The sequence below is a fragment of the Tamandua tetradactyla genome, chromosome 2, assembly GCF_023851605.1.
Source record: "Tamandua tetradactyla isolate mTamTet1 chromosome 2, mTamTet1.pri, whole genome shotgun sequence".
Classification (NCBI taxonomy): domain Eukaryota; kingdom Metazoa; phylum Chordata; class Mammalia; order Pilosa; family Myrmecophagidae; genus Tamandua; species Tamandua tetradactyla.
In genome coordinates, this window is record NC_135328.1 from 24037687 (window position 1) to 24051687 (window position 14001).

General features: G+C 41.8%; 1 long non-coding RNA gene across 1 annotated transcript; it reads left to right on the top strand.

Moving 5' to 3' along the window:
* The first annotated feature begins 331 nt into the window (after positions 1–331).
* LOC143659411 (uncharacterized) lies at positions 332–3854 on the top strand. Its single transcript, XR_013163526.1, has 3 exons — positions 332–428; positions 2793–2891; positions 3111–3854. It is a non-coding gene; the product is annotated as an uncharacterized LOC143659411 (long non-coding RNA).
* Positions 3855–14001: the final 10147 nt, after the last annotated feature.

The following is a 14001-nucleotide window of genomic DNA, read 5'->3' on the forward strand; positions in this document are numbered from 1 at the left end:
TCCCACCTGCAGATTTATTCCCTCCTTTTTCCCTTTTACAAAAACCTAAAATAAATGGATTCAGGCTCATCAGAATAAACATTTATGGTCAATGCAGAATCAAAGCAAAGTAAGAAAGGTAAGCAACCAACAACAAATAGCATCCCCCTTCCTCAAGGGCATGAAAGCACTTCTGAAACAATAGTCTTCAAAGCACTATTGCCTGGAAGCAACCCAAGTGTTCATCAACCAATGAACAGATAAACAAAATGTGGTATATACATATGGTGGTATGTATTATTATTCAATAATAAGAAGTAATGACATCCTGAAGCATGAGACAACATGATGAGTGAAATATTAGTGTTAACTTAGTCCATAGTTGAGTGAAATAAGTCAGATGCAAAAGGACAAATATTCTATGATTTGACTAATATGGGCTAATTATGGTAAGTAATATTTTATCTTATAGAGCTAAAATCTAGAATATAAGTTGCCAGGAAATAGAATGAGGGTAGAGAATAGGGAGCTGATGCTTAGTTTGCACAAGAATTTTTAACTAGGTTGAATTTAAATGTTTGGAAACAGATAGAGGTGATGGTAGCACAATATTTTGAGTGTAATTAACAGCACTGAATTATGTGTGTGATGGTGACTGAAAGGGGAGGGTTAGAGTCCAATATGTCATTGGAAGGAAAGCTAGAAGATGAAACATCTGACTGTATCACACAGTGAACCCTGTGGACCATGATGATGATTAATATATTTTACATATTTTTATAAATTAAAAATGATCTTTCATGAACTAGAACAAATGTCTATCGCTACCAAAAGGAGTTAGTAATAGAGTGGTATATGGGGAAAAATTATACCAATGTTAATACTAATATTTTAACATTCTTTCAACAATCAAACAAATGTACCTCATCAAGGCTAAGGGTCAATGATAGTGTGGGGTAAGTGGTATGGGATGTTTTGGGTTTTTCTCTTTTCTTTTTTTTTTTTTTAAGTAATGAAAATGTCCTAAAATGATTTTGATAGTAAAGGCACAATTATGTGATGATACTATGAATCACTCACTGTACACCCTAGATGGTGTATCGGTTTGCTAAAGCTGCTGGAAATGCAATAGTCCATAAATGGAATAGTCCATAAATGGAATAAGTTACAAGTTTACAGTTCTAAGGCCATAAAAATATCCAAACTAAGGCACCCAAAAAAAGATACCTTGACTCAAGGTATCTATCACATGGGAACAGTGTCTGCTGTTCCTTCTTCCCAGTTCCATTGCTTCGACTTCTGATACCAGTAGTTTCCTCTCTCTGCATCTGGAGCCTTCACTTAGCTCTCTGGGACACAATTCTGGGTTCTGGCTTGCTTAGCATCTCATTGGAAGGCACGTGGAGATGTCTGCTGGGCTCTGCATCCCCAAACATCCCTGTCCAGGAGTCTGCTGTCTCTGTTAGTACTCAAGCATCTCCAAATGTCTGCATCTCTGTCTGCTCTGAAGCAACTGTTCTCCAACCATCTGCATCTGGTGTTTCTCCAAAATGTTCCCTTTTTAAAATAAATTAATTAAGACCAACCTCAAATGGGCATAATCACATCTCCATCTAAACAAAAGGCCACACCCACAATTGGGTGTATCACATCTCCATGAAAACAATCCAATCAGCGTTTCCACCCCACAATATTGAATCAGGTTTAAAAGAAACACAGCTGTGACCACAGGACTGGATCAGGATAGAGGACATGGCTTTTCTGCAGTACATAATAGCTTCAAACTGGCACAGATAGATTGTATAGTATGTGACTGTATCTTGATAAAACTGGAGAGGAGGGGAGAGACATATATTTCATTTTGAGAAGTTTGTACACTACTCTAGAATGAGCTGTTTCCTTCTATTTCAAAATAAAGACAGCTAAGTATCCATTTTAATAAAAATTAAACATTAAACAAATGAATATATGCAACCTTATTGCAAAAGTCTTTCTGCCTTTCTGCCTGTGAGCAGTGCCTTTAGTCCCACTAATATTGCTTTCATTGAAAAGATTGAGGCTCTAGATGTTGGAATGGGGGTATCTGAGAGAAACAGGGAGACTAAGAAACCTAACCACTAAGTCCTTCAGAAGCACTTCACTTTGGTAAGATTCCTTGTAAAAGGGAGAAGCTGAAGCTGCCATATTGGGGGTCTGTTCTAGTTTGCTAGCTGTTGGAATGCAACGCACCAGAGACGGATTGGCTTTTAATAAAAGGGGATTTATTTTGTTAGTTCTTCAGAGGAAAGGCACCTAACTTTCCACTGAGGATCTTTCTTACATGGGAAGGCACAGGGCAATCTCTGCTGGCCTTCTCTCCAGACCTCTGGGTTCCAACAACTTTCCCCCAGGGTGATTCCTTTCTGCATCTCCAAAGGCCTGGGCTGAGCTGCAAGTGCCGAGATGAGGTATGCTGAGCTGCTTAGGCTGTGCTACGTTGTGCTCTCTCATTTAAGCATCAGCCAATTAAGTCAAATGTCATTCATTGCAGCAGGCACACCTCCTAGCTGACTGCAGATGTAAATCAGCAACAGATGGGGTTCACATACCATTGGTGCATGTTCACAGCAACAGAACTAGGCATGTTCACCTGGCCAAGTTGGCAACTGAATCTAACTACCACATGGTCTAAGAAACTCATTCCATTGCCAGACATTGCTATTCCTGTTTAGATAGATTGACATTTGTTATAGAAAAATTACCACTGCATGTTGTGGTTGCCTTTTTCTCCTTTCTAAATTGGAGATTTTCTTTGCGGTTATGACATTCCTCAGTAAGACATGGGTTGCCAGACCATAAGAAGTTGCCTTCAAAGCAACCTGAGAAGAAGGAAGATCTCCCCAGAGATTTGGACTTGGAGCTCCACGCAGCTGGTAAAGACTTCAAATTGTTTTCCTTTGGGAAGGGGGTGAATATAGGGCTCTATATATATCTGTATAACACCTGTGCCATTTCAACCTGTGATATTCCTAAAATACCATTCATAGGAGGAGAGTTTGCATTAGACTGGGCAGTCAAGGGATAGATTTTAGTAGACCTTGGAAACTTTTTTTCCCTCCTGAAAAGATTTCATATGTTCCTTCTGTTAACAGATTCTACCTCCCTGGTCACACAGAAGGACAGAGATCCAGGTCTGGCCAATTCCCCTCTCAAGAGCAGCTGGTTCAAGATATAATGTGTCACTCAAGCAAAATCCATGTTTGGGACTGAAATAGAGATTCAGACAGAAAGGCTTTTATTTTTTTCTTTTCTCCAGTGTTTCTAAGCTAGTCCAACCAGCAGCCCTGTCGATTTACAGAAGTAGGAGAGGATGCCATCAACAAGCAAAGAGGATCAAACACAAGTAGAGATGACAATGAGAGTAGAAGAGGAAAATCCTGGTGGCGCAGAGGCCCTCGTTCTTACAGCTCTTCCATTGATTTTGTGAACTACTCTGCCCTGGATCTCTGGTCCAGTAATGTCCCATTTTTCTGTGGAGGCTAAGATGAGTTTCCATCACTTTGAAGAGTCTTGACATATATACCCAGAACTGGGGGGATGCTGGGAGAGAAAATCAAACAGAAGTTTAGTTTTTTGTTGTTTTTTAAAAAATTGAAACTGTAATGCATGTCTAGAGTGAAAATTCAAACAGTACACCACTAAGGTATAGTATGTAAATTAAAAAGTAATTCTTTAGCCAGAAGGAAATACCTGAAACTGTTGAGCTGTAATCCAATAGCCTTGATCTTTGATGATTGTATATGATATAGCTTTTATTTTTGTGACCATGTGATTGCAAAAACCTTGGGACACACACCCTCTTCATGCAATGTATGGGTAGATGAGTAATATAATAAATACATGGATGAAAAAAAAGTAATTCTTCCTCCTCCCTTCTCCTACCACACCCAGAGCCCTTTGCAGAAGTAAAAACTGTTAACAGTTTCTTGTGTATCTTTCCAGGAATGCCCTTGAATTAACTTTATAGCAGTCTATAGAGACAAGAAGAGAATAAAGGGGGATAATTATATGATTCCAGAATCTAGTGCAACAAAGCATAAATGTATCAACATTATATATTTTTCCTTTTTCTGATCATAATCATTTAAATTTGTTGTTGTAAGAGTGCCTTATCATGAATGTTTACATTTTATATTTTTCAGCAAAATCCCCCCAAAAAAACACCAGCTAATGAGTTTTATTTTGTTATTATATAGAGCTTTTACAACATACTTTAAAACACCCAACATCTTGAAACAATTAAAAGAACATCGAACTTCACAGAAAGTTGTTTTGTTTGTTTTTTAAGCTATAAACATGGGGGGATTTATTTTTAACTTCATTTGACTATATTGCATAGTGTGTGATTTCACTTCTGCAAGCTAGTCAGAGGACAAGCAATCTATGCTGTCACTGTTGTTTCATTTTTTTAACATACATTTAAGGGGAAAAGAAGAACTGGAAGAACATTATATTTAAACGGTACAGTTGATTTAAATATATGTTGGAAGTAGCCAAGTTTTATTTAAATAAATACACAAGACGTAAATTCATAATAAAAATAAATGGTGCACAACATTGTGACTGTACTAAGTGCCAGTGACTTGTTCACTTTAAAATGTTCAATTTTATATTATATGACTCTCATGTCAGTAATATATATAAATATATATATAGTGCTTCTGTTTAAGAAAGTTTTCATTTTGTAAAGCAAACCATAATTAAAAGATTTTTGAAGTTATCATCTTACAAAAACTAACCTTTTTGAGATCCTACTCTGGGCAAGACTATGTGCTAGAAGCTTTCCTGTAAATAATAGATTTAATATGAAAATGTTATAGTATGGTAAAAAGTGGTAAATACTATGGGGAAAAGTAGAACAAGGTTAGAAAAGAAGGAATGGGGAGGACAGTGTTAAATAGGGTAGCCCTGATGAACCTCATTGAGAAGGTAACATTTAAGAAAAAACTGGATGGATGTAAGGGAGTTGGTCAAGCTGATATCAGATTTCTTGGAGGAAAAGCATTCCAGGAAGTGGAAATAGTCAGTGCAAAGTCCCTGAGCTAGGAGACATACTTTATACATAAGAAGCAGCAATGTTGGTGTTGCTAGAATGGAATAAACAAAGAGGAAAGTGGTAGGAAATAAGAGCAAAGAGGTAGTTGAGGGCCTGAAGCTTTAGGAGGCCATGATGAGGGCTCTGGGGCTCTGGTCTTTAAGTAAATTGGGGAGCCATAGCTGGCTTCAGAAGCCACAGAAGACCATGTTGAGAATAAACTAGAAGGAGGAAGGGACAATGGTAGAGGCAGAGAGACCTAGTAAACTGCAATTCCTATACCCCAAGTGAAAGACAATGACAAGGGTAGTAGCAATGGAGATGATGGAAAGTAGTCAGATTCTCAATATATTTTGAAAAATGGAGCTCATAGAATTTCCAATAGATCAGATATAAAGTATGAGAGAAAGAGAAGAGTCAAGGATAAGTGCATGGTTTGCAGCTTGAACAACTAGGAGAGGGCTACCATCCACTGAAATGAAGATGTATTGAGTGAAACAGTTTTGAAGAAGGAGAGGGGATTGGGGGAAATGACAAACAGTTCAGTTTGGAAAAGTCGGATTGTGAGAGTCTACTGAAAATCAAGTAGGGATATCCCATAGAATTAAGATGATTTTTGGAAGTTGAATATCCAGTCTCTTGACCTCCCAAATAATAATACTTAATCGTGGTGTTATTTGACAGACCTAAAGTTTATTGTTTTCCCTAAAGGGTGATGTCCTGACCCTTATCTATTATGAAATTGCCTCTATTTTGATTTTTCCACGCTTCTCTTCACTTCACATCCCCACCCTCTTTTAATAGATGGGAATATTAATTTATTTGAGCCAATGTACATCACTCTTGTAAAAAAAAAATGCTACTTCAATTTATTACTATTTTAAAAAAACTATTACCAATGCTTTTCCAACAATTATACTAAATAGGAATGGTCAAGGTTTAGTTTTCCAGGCTGTGCAGGAGATTTAGTCAGGTGATGTGCAACACCTCCAAAGGAAGCTGGACTTGCATGAATAATTCCACCAATCTTTAGTTACTCATCCATTCATTCACTGAGAACCTTCCCTGTGTTCAATGTGTTAGTAGGTATGGGGATACAAATTAATATGACATAGTCCTCATCCTCAGAAAACTCAAGGTCTAGTATGGAAGACAGATACTTGGGAGTTTAATGAGGTTGAAAAAAAAGAAGAAGAATGGGGTAACATGGAAATTCAGAGAGGCATTTAGCTCAGCTTGGAAGCTCAGAGAAAGGCTTTTTGAGATAAGTGACATCAAAACTAAGACCTAGGTGGTGTGGGATGGGAGGTGCACGGAAGAGGATTCCAAAGAGAGGGACAATATTTGTTGAAGTCCAGAAGCCAAAGAGATTATGCTACTTTCTAGAGACCACAGCAGGATGCAAATAGCGATAGTAGTTGTGACAAGAAATGGAGCTGGAGAAATGAGTCCTACATGACACAGGCCAGTCATGCAGGACCTATAGCCATGCCAAAGATGGGACTTTGTTCTCTAGGCCAGTCTCCAGACACAGAGATTGTTCAATCACTCTGAGGTCATTTGCTACTATAATAGCAAAAGTTACCAATATTTTCAAATAGTTGATTTTTTTAATATAAATCAGACCAGATTCAATGATATGCATACAATTCATATCTTTTTTTTTTGGCATGGGCAGGCTCCAGAAATCGAACCCAAGCCTCTGGCATGGCAGGCGAGAATTCTGCCACTGAGACACCATTGCATTGCCCAATTCATATCATTTTTGCTCAGTTTGTAAGGATTGGGAAAAGGGAGTGGAGTTACAACTATCATGCAGAAAATTGCATAAAGCATGTGTCCACAATTGGTCCTGAATATGAATGTTCCTCTTTGGGTGTATGCCATGTGCCAAAAAGGTTGAGAGACATGTCTCTAGGCAATGGGCTCCATTTGAAGTTTTCCAGATGGGATAAAGCAATCAGATTACTCAAATTGCCTTTTAGAAGGTGGGTTGGAGAGGGGTGAGTCTAGAGTAGGGAGACTAGAGTCAAGGCTATGGAAATGACTCATAGAATTTGGTGGCCAGAACTAGAGTGGTGGAATGAATACGACGAGAGATAAACAGATTTTAAGGACATTAAGGAAATAATATTTGGAATATGACTGAATGGGGTTGGGAAAACTGATGATACTAGAGACAGGAAAAATCAGTAAAATCCACTTCAACAATTAACCCTTGTTTATTCAATTCATTTCAAACTTTTTCCCACACCAAACCCATTAAAGAGCACAATAGGATGAAACCAAGTGGATTTCTGGCTTGGGCAGGCACAAGGTACTATGGGTATCTCACAGCCACGCAGACTAGGCAGAGAGGACAGAGGAAAATCCAGGAAGTACACAGCCAGATCTTTAGCAGGAAGAACAGGCCCAGCTGCAAAGGCAAATGCTAAATGGATAGGCAGATGGGTGAGGCACTGTGGCAAACGGACATAGCAAGCCCAGGTATGATTGAAGTACCTGGTCCAACCAAATGGGTAGAGTACAATGGAAAGAGATCCAAGCATCCTGTCTTCCCTCCCCAGTCATGAGGCAGAGAGACCAGCAGACAGGCAGGAGAGAGTTTATTTTGTAGACAAATTGTCCATGGGCGGCAATGGACTGATCCAGGCTCCTGTCCCAGATCTCAGGCTACATTCAAGACTAGTGTCCAGTCCTAAAAGGACTCTGGCTTTGGGCAGGAGAATCAAGATCACATAGAAGCTTTTGGCTTGGGCCAAAAGCCATGGAAGAGAATAGATATCACTTGGTGAAACATGAGTGAGTGTCAGAGGATGTCAATGGACCAACAAAATTCCAAATCTGGGTAAATGACAGGGCCCCAACTCCTACTGGTGACACTGAGTTGGCTACTGATCTACTTCCTGCTTGAATTGGACTGGACTCAAAAGCCAGGATGGGGTAGCATCGACAAGTGACATGCATTAGTGGGTCGCAAAGGAGCAACTCAGCAACACGAAGACAAAGAAAATGAGGCAGGAGGCCCATAGGCTTGTGTAATTCTGCCTGGCCTTGCACGAGGCTCACCCTCTGATGAAGACCCTCATGGGAAGGAAATATCTACAAGTGAATTACACTCTTGGCTATCTAAGGAGTGACATATAAAAACAGTCATTCATTCCACCAACATTTACTGAACACCTACTTTTGCTTCGGAGCGTGCCAAAGCACAAAAGACATGGTGTTGGCCTTCAAGTATTTTACAGGAGAACAAGAATGAGAGGAGCCACCTAAAAAGAGCTATGTGTCAGGCAGAATGTGCTAAGTCCCTAGCAAAATTCTGTGGAGCACAAAGGAAAAATGAAAAAGGGCCAGAAAAACAGAAAAGTCTCATAAGCTTCTTGAGATGAGCCCATGGCCGTTTTGTTTTTTTTTTCTTACTGGAGCAGTTGTGTGATGTGTTTTTGTTTTTTTATTCATGTGTTTACAAAGTTTATTTCCCAGAGAAAATCTTTGATCATTTACTTCTCTTTAATAAATTTCCATTGTCCATGAAATTAAGGACAATCTCTGATTGAAGATCCCTTGAAATATGGCCTTTCATACATTGTCTCACAATTTCCATGGCCATTTTTGCCTGGCCAGCACAGTTCTAGCCATCGTTGTAGCGGAGATTTCAGTCTCTTTGGGTGGTACCAGCTGCATCTACTCTAGTTCTGAAACCACAGCCATTCTGACTCTAACCTCATTTCCCTCAATGAAGTCTTAGGTGGTGTAGTCCTATAATAGAAGACATGTGGGATTCCTTATGAGAAGACTGTATAAGACTAGATAACAGCCATGTCCAGTGTTTCCTAGCTTGTTAGAACTTCAATTTTACTCCCCATAAAGTGAGGATAAAAACAACACAAACTTACAAGGGTTGATTCAGTGAAATAGTGCATGTGAAAGGGCTTCGTAAACCATAAAGAGCTGGAAATATATTAATTATCATTTTAGCTGGGTTCCAGCTTGAAACTAAACTGGGTTTCAACTCTGTCTGGGCATGCTAAACGAGTATGTGGGACTTCTGGGAGACACTCCACATCTGTGTGAGCAGAATGAGGAAGTGGTTTTGATCACATGCCAGGAAGAGAGACAAAGTTAGGTGGGCAGCACGTGAGCAGCTTCAGAGATTTCTGCCCAGCCCAGCCGCATGGCTGGCAGAGAGAGGGACTCCATGCAGAAGCTGAGAGGTCTCTTTTCACAAGGGGGCATTCTTGTAGCCCCTTCAGGGCCTGATGACAAACTGAGATGCAGAACAAAGGAGAGAGGCTCTTCCCAGTTGCAGGGAGCCCCTGAGGCTGCCTAGTCCCCCGAAGGGTTTCCACATCAGAAAAAAGTATTCCTGGTGCAGATAAGAACGCATGAGGCAACCCCCCTCCCCCAGCAGCAGGGTGGAGGCCCGGACATCCAGACATTGTCAGCACGGACATGAGAGGAGGGCTTGTATGTGACTGAGAAACACTCCCAGGAGGAAGTCTCAGGAGTGAGAGTCAGCAAAATATAGGACACTGCTCCTGATATGAATTCAACATGACACCCACAGGTGGGTGAAAACTGGAGAAACCCAAGACATGTTATTATTAAGTTAAAATGAGTGTGGGATGCTGTGTGAGTTCAGGTGTCTGCAGCTGCTGTTTCTGGTCATTTCAATGGCCTCATGTTTTTCAGGGAAACTGAGAATGAAGGTGTGTTACCCAGCAAGGCTATAAGTCCTTTGTCTTGAGGAAGAGACCACCCAGAAGCAAACCCAGGCACTGGAAAGCACTGGGTGTGTGGTGGGCCCTCAAAAATGCTGCTCAAAGCAGCTGCGGTGTCATGTAAACCATCTCTCCTGGCTCTCCTCTGGTGTTTTCCAAGTCTAGAAGAAGAGGGAAGGGCGGGTGGAAGGATCCCTATGATATGATATGGGAGCTTCATGGGGCGGGGGGCGGAAGGAGAGGAGAGGGGGACAATTGTGCCCCAGTAAGGAAATGTAAAATATTCCCTTTTAAACGAAAATTGGGAACAGGGTCCACGTAGGGAGCCAGGGACAAAGTTGACCCAGAGACAAAAAAAAATTGCCCTCCTCTAAAGATACTGCAGGTCTGGTCAGGGCTGGGATGAGGTTTGTTTCCCTGAGCTCACCAGCACAAAATCTAGCATTCTGACCCAAGCACCTTGAGAGGCTCCTCAGACACGCCCAGCCCTGGACATACCGCGTAGACACCTCAATTCACGTGGCAAGGGGAGAGTAAATAATTCATATGAGGTGTGCCAAGACGGCTTCTGAGACAAGAATGCTGTCTGAAATTGAAGGTTGGTTCTTGCCAGACAAGGTGGAGCCCTGCAAACAACAGGGGTTTCCTTAGCTGCCCTGACTGGTCCAGCTGCGGCCCGGGCCCCTGCCATATGCCTCTGTTTCACCGAGTAAATCGCTGCCTCGAACAACTCTCACCATTTCCCCAGCCCACCGTGGGCGCCAGTCATGGTTCTGAGTGAGACACGGCCCCCGGCTGCCTCCAGAGAGCCCACACAGACTGAGGAGGGAGGGGGGTGGGGGAACAGAGCCACGGAATGGGCAGTGAGCGGCTAATTGGTGGGTGGGTGGGTGTAGGTTTGGGGAGAGAAGGGTGTTTCATAAAGGTGGCGTTATTTCAGCAGAGCTTTAAATAGTAAGTAGGAATTCACTAGGCAGGAAAGGAAGTGGAGAGAAATAGCTAACTTGGTGCTTCTTGTGTACCAGGCTGGGTTTGAAGGACATTTCAGGGAGAAAGAACAGAAGGTACAGATCTCAGAAATGTGAAAGCACTTGGTATATTTAGAGAAGACGGATTCCATGTAGATAGTTTTAAGTGCATTGTGGGAGTGTCAAAAGATAAGGCTAGAATGGATAAACAAAGCATGGAATTTATACATATGGAGCTTATTCGGCATGGATGAACTTGAAGACCTCATATTGAGTGAAATAAGCCAGACACAAAAGGTTAGATATTGTGTGAGCTCAGCTGTGTGAGATAATTAGAGTATGCAAATTTATAGAACACAGTTTGGAGACATGGGGGTGGGGGGGCAGGGAATGAGGAGTTGATGCTTAATGGGTGTAGAGCTTCTGTTCAGGATGTTGAAAAAGTTTTGGTAGTGGCGGTGATGGTGGCATCACATTAGGAATGTAATTAATATCACTGGATTACATACTCAAAAGCAGTTAAAATGGAAATTTTGTGTTGTATATATGTTAACACACACAAAAGAGATAAGTCTAGAAAGGGAAGTCAAACTGAAAAGGCCTCAACATTTAAAAAATATATATAATTATGCATAAATCTGGAAAGATGTAGGTCAAAATGTTAACATTGACTATGGTGATGAAGATTCTAGTGGGTTTCATTTTTACCCTTTATTTATCTACATTTTCTTTTTTGTCGAAAACATTTCAAAGAGGCTGAGGAGGTGGGCAGATCTGAATACCTTTTAAAAAATGTGCATTTGATTCTGCAGGCATTGGGGAGCCACTGAAAATTCTTAAGTAGAAGCCTGCGGTAACCACACATGAGCCGTCCAGGTATTCAGATGGGACACCCTCTGTGACTCACTTTGTTCCTTTGTTCCATCTTGCTTGTGCCACCTGAACCCAAAAGTCAAACCATGTAGGAGCAAACCTCTCCGTCCCTGATCCAGGAAGCTGCTGGTATTAAGCAAAGAGGTATAGGTAATGGGGATGCAATTTTCTGCCCATTCAAAGCTCCCCCAGTCTTGACAGTGGACACAAAACAACCTGGCTCTGCCCCAAACATTGGAAAAAAGCAGAGGGGGTTGGACAGGACAGGTGGCAAAGCATTCACAAAAGCTAGGAAAAAAAACAGATTTTATTTTTCCTACAATGTAGGAGCTTTTATTACTAGAAAATAAAATCCTGTCTGAGCAAATGCCAGGAAAACAATTAAAGGCTCAGTTTAGATCAGGAGGCTTGGCTGGGCACCACTGAACAGGAAGCTAAACAATGTTGGCCCCACTCTCTGTGCACATCACGTTTGGGGTGAGCAGCCCCAACCCCAGCCAGGCCTCTTGCCACCAGTTTTGCAGAATTACAGTGAAGCTCTGGCCACTTGGTTTCAGTGAAAAGAATTGAGTGAAGGAAGGACAAAAGGCTCTTGCATGCAGACCAGCAATTGCATCTGACGACTGGGAAGAAATGCCGTCAGGGAGGTGCCAGGTCCCACAAAAACACTTTTTCCCAGAGGTTCTCAGGCTCCCCTGCCTGACCTGAGAAGGGCATGAGATGGTGGAAAAGCCTGGGCTGGCTTTGGAGTAAAACAAGCCTGGGTTGGTGACATCATCCTGCTGCCCTTGGGGCATCGGGGCAAGATTTTAACCTCTCTGAGCTCTTAGTATAAAGTGGAGATACAGGTATACAATTACTGTGGGGATAAAATGGCATGACATATGTAAAGTGCTAACAAAGTAGGCACTTAAAATTTCATAGTTTCTTCCTTTCACTTTTTTTCCCCCAGAGCTTCCTAAACCAAAGAATTACGGGGCAGTGAGAGAGGCATGAGATTAGAGGTTGGAAACAAAGGTTCTAGTACTGGCTCAACTCCTGAGCTGTGTGACCATTGGCAAGTTACTCAGTTTCTCCAGGCTTTTCTTTCTCCTGCTGAAAAATGTGAGGCTTGGATTGAATCATCTCTGAAGTTCCTGTCTATCTTTGACATTCAATATTAATTATAATAACTATACTATTAAGCAATTATGATGGGCCAGGCATGTTGCTCAGCAAAGTATATGCATTATCTTATCAAGCACTATTATCTTTATTTTACTAAGTGAAGAAAATGCCGTTTACAGAGGCTAAAGAACTTGTCCCAGATTGCACAACTAGTAAAGACAGGCCAGTGGGTGTTTGCTTTGACTGATTCCTTTTAAAAATAAACTAACTAACAAGCCCCAGGGTTCCTTTTTTACAGAACAGGTAATAAAACCAAACCACTCTACGGATCCTAGGTCAGGTTTAAACTGTTGCCAATTTAATTATTCTTGGCGACACATATAGCCTTGGAATTATTCTTGGAGCTTTTACTGAGGTTTCGGGTCCTAGGAATACTGATCCACTTGAAGCAGCATGAAACAAACCCCAGGGAGGAAGGAATCTCATGTCAGGAGGTGGGAAGAAGGCACACAAATGGGCCTCCCTGGGACTTTCAATCAGGGACAGAGACATTGTGGTGGGGGGCCCAGTGAGACAGGCAGATGGCAGCTGTTGACCAAGTGAGCAAGCAATCCACAGCCAGGTTCAGCAAGAGCAAGGCTGAGCAGGGGCCTCTTAGTAGCCAAAGCCAGGTCTAAGCAGAGATGCAGGCCATTTGGACCGCATGCCTGTGTAGTGGGGAAAAGGGAGAGCTGTGACTTGGCAACCCAGCTCTTACCAGATTCAAGACTGGCAACAAGGACATTCAGGAAGATGTTTTCAAAGCTGGCATTCACAGCCTGGCCCATAGATCCCAGGTTGGGTGAATGAACAGTTGCTGACCCCTGTATCAGTTTTCTCCTGCTACATGACAAGCCACTCCAAATCTTAGAGACTTTTAAAACAACAGGGATGAATTATCTCTCACAGTTTTGTGAGTTGGCTAAGCTCAGTGGGACAGTTTTTCAGCTCCATGGAGTGTCAGCTGTGTTCACTCCTATGGCTGCATTCGGTTGAATGCTCAGCTGCAGCTAGAACAGCCGAGATGGCTTCACTCCTGTGTCTGGCAGTTGTCGCTGGCTGTAGGCTGGGACACTTCAGTTCTTTGTCACGTGGTCTCCCACTCTGGAGCCGCTTTCCACATGGTCTCTCAAGCAGGGTGGCCTGAACTTTTTTGTATGGCAGATGGCTTCCAAGAAAGCAAAAGCAGAAAAAGGTCATTATACAAAAGGCAATGGTATTTCTTTATACTACCGAT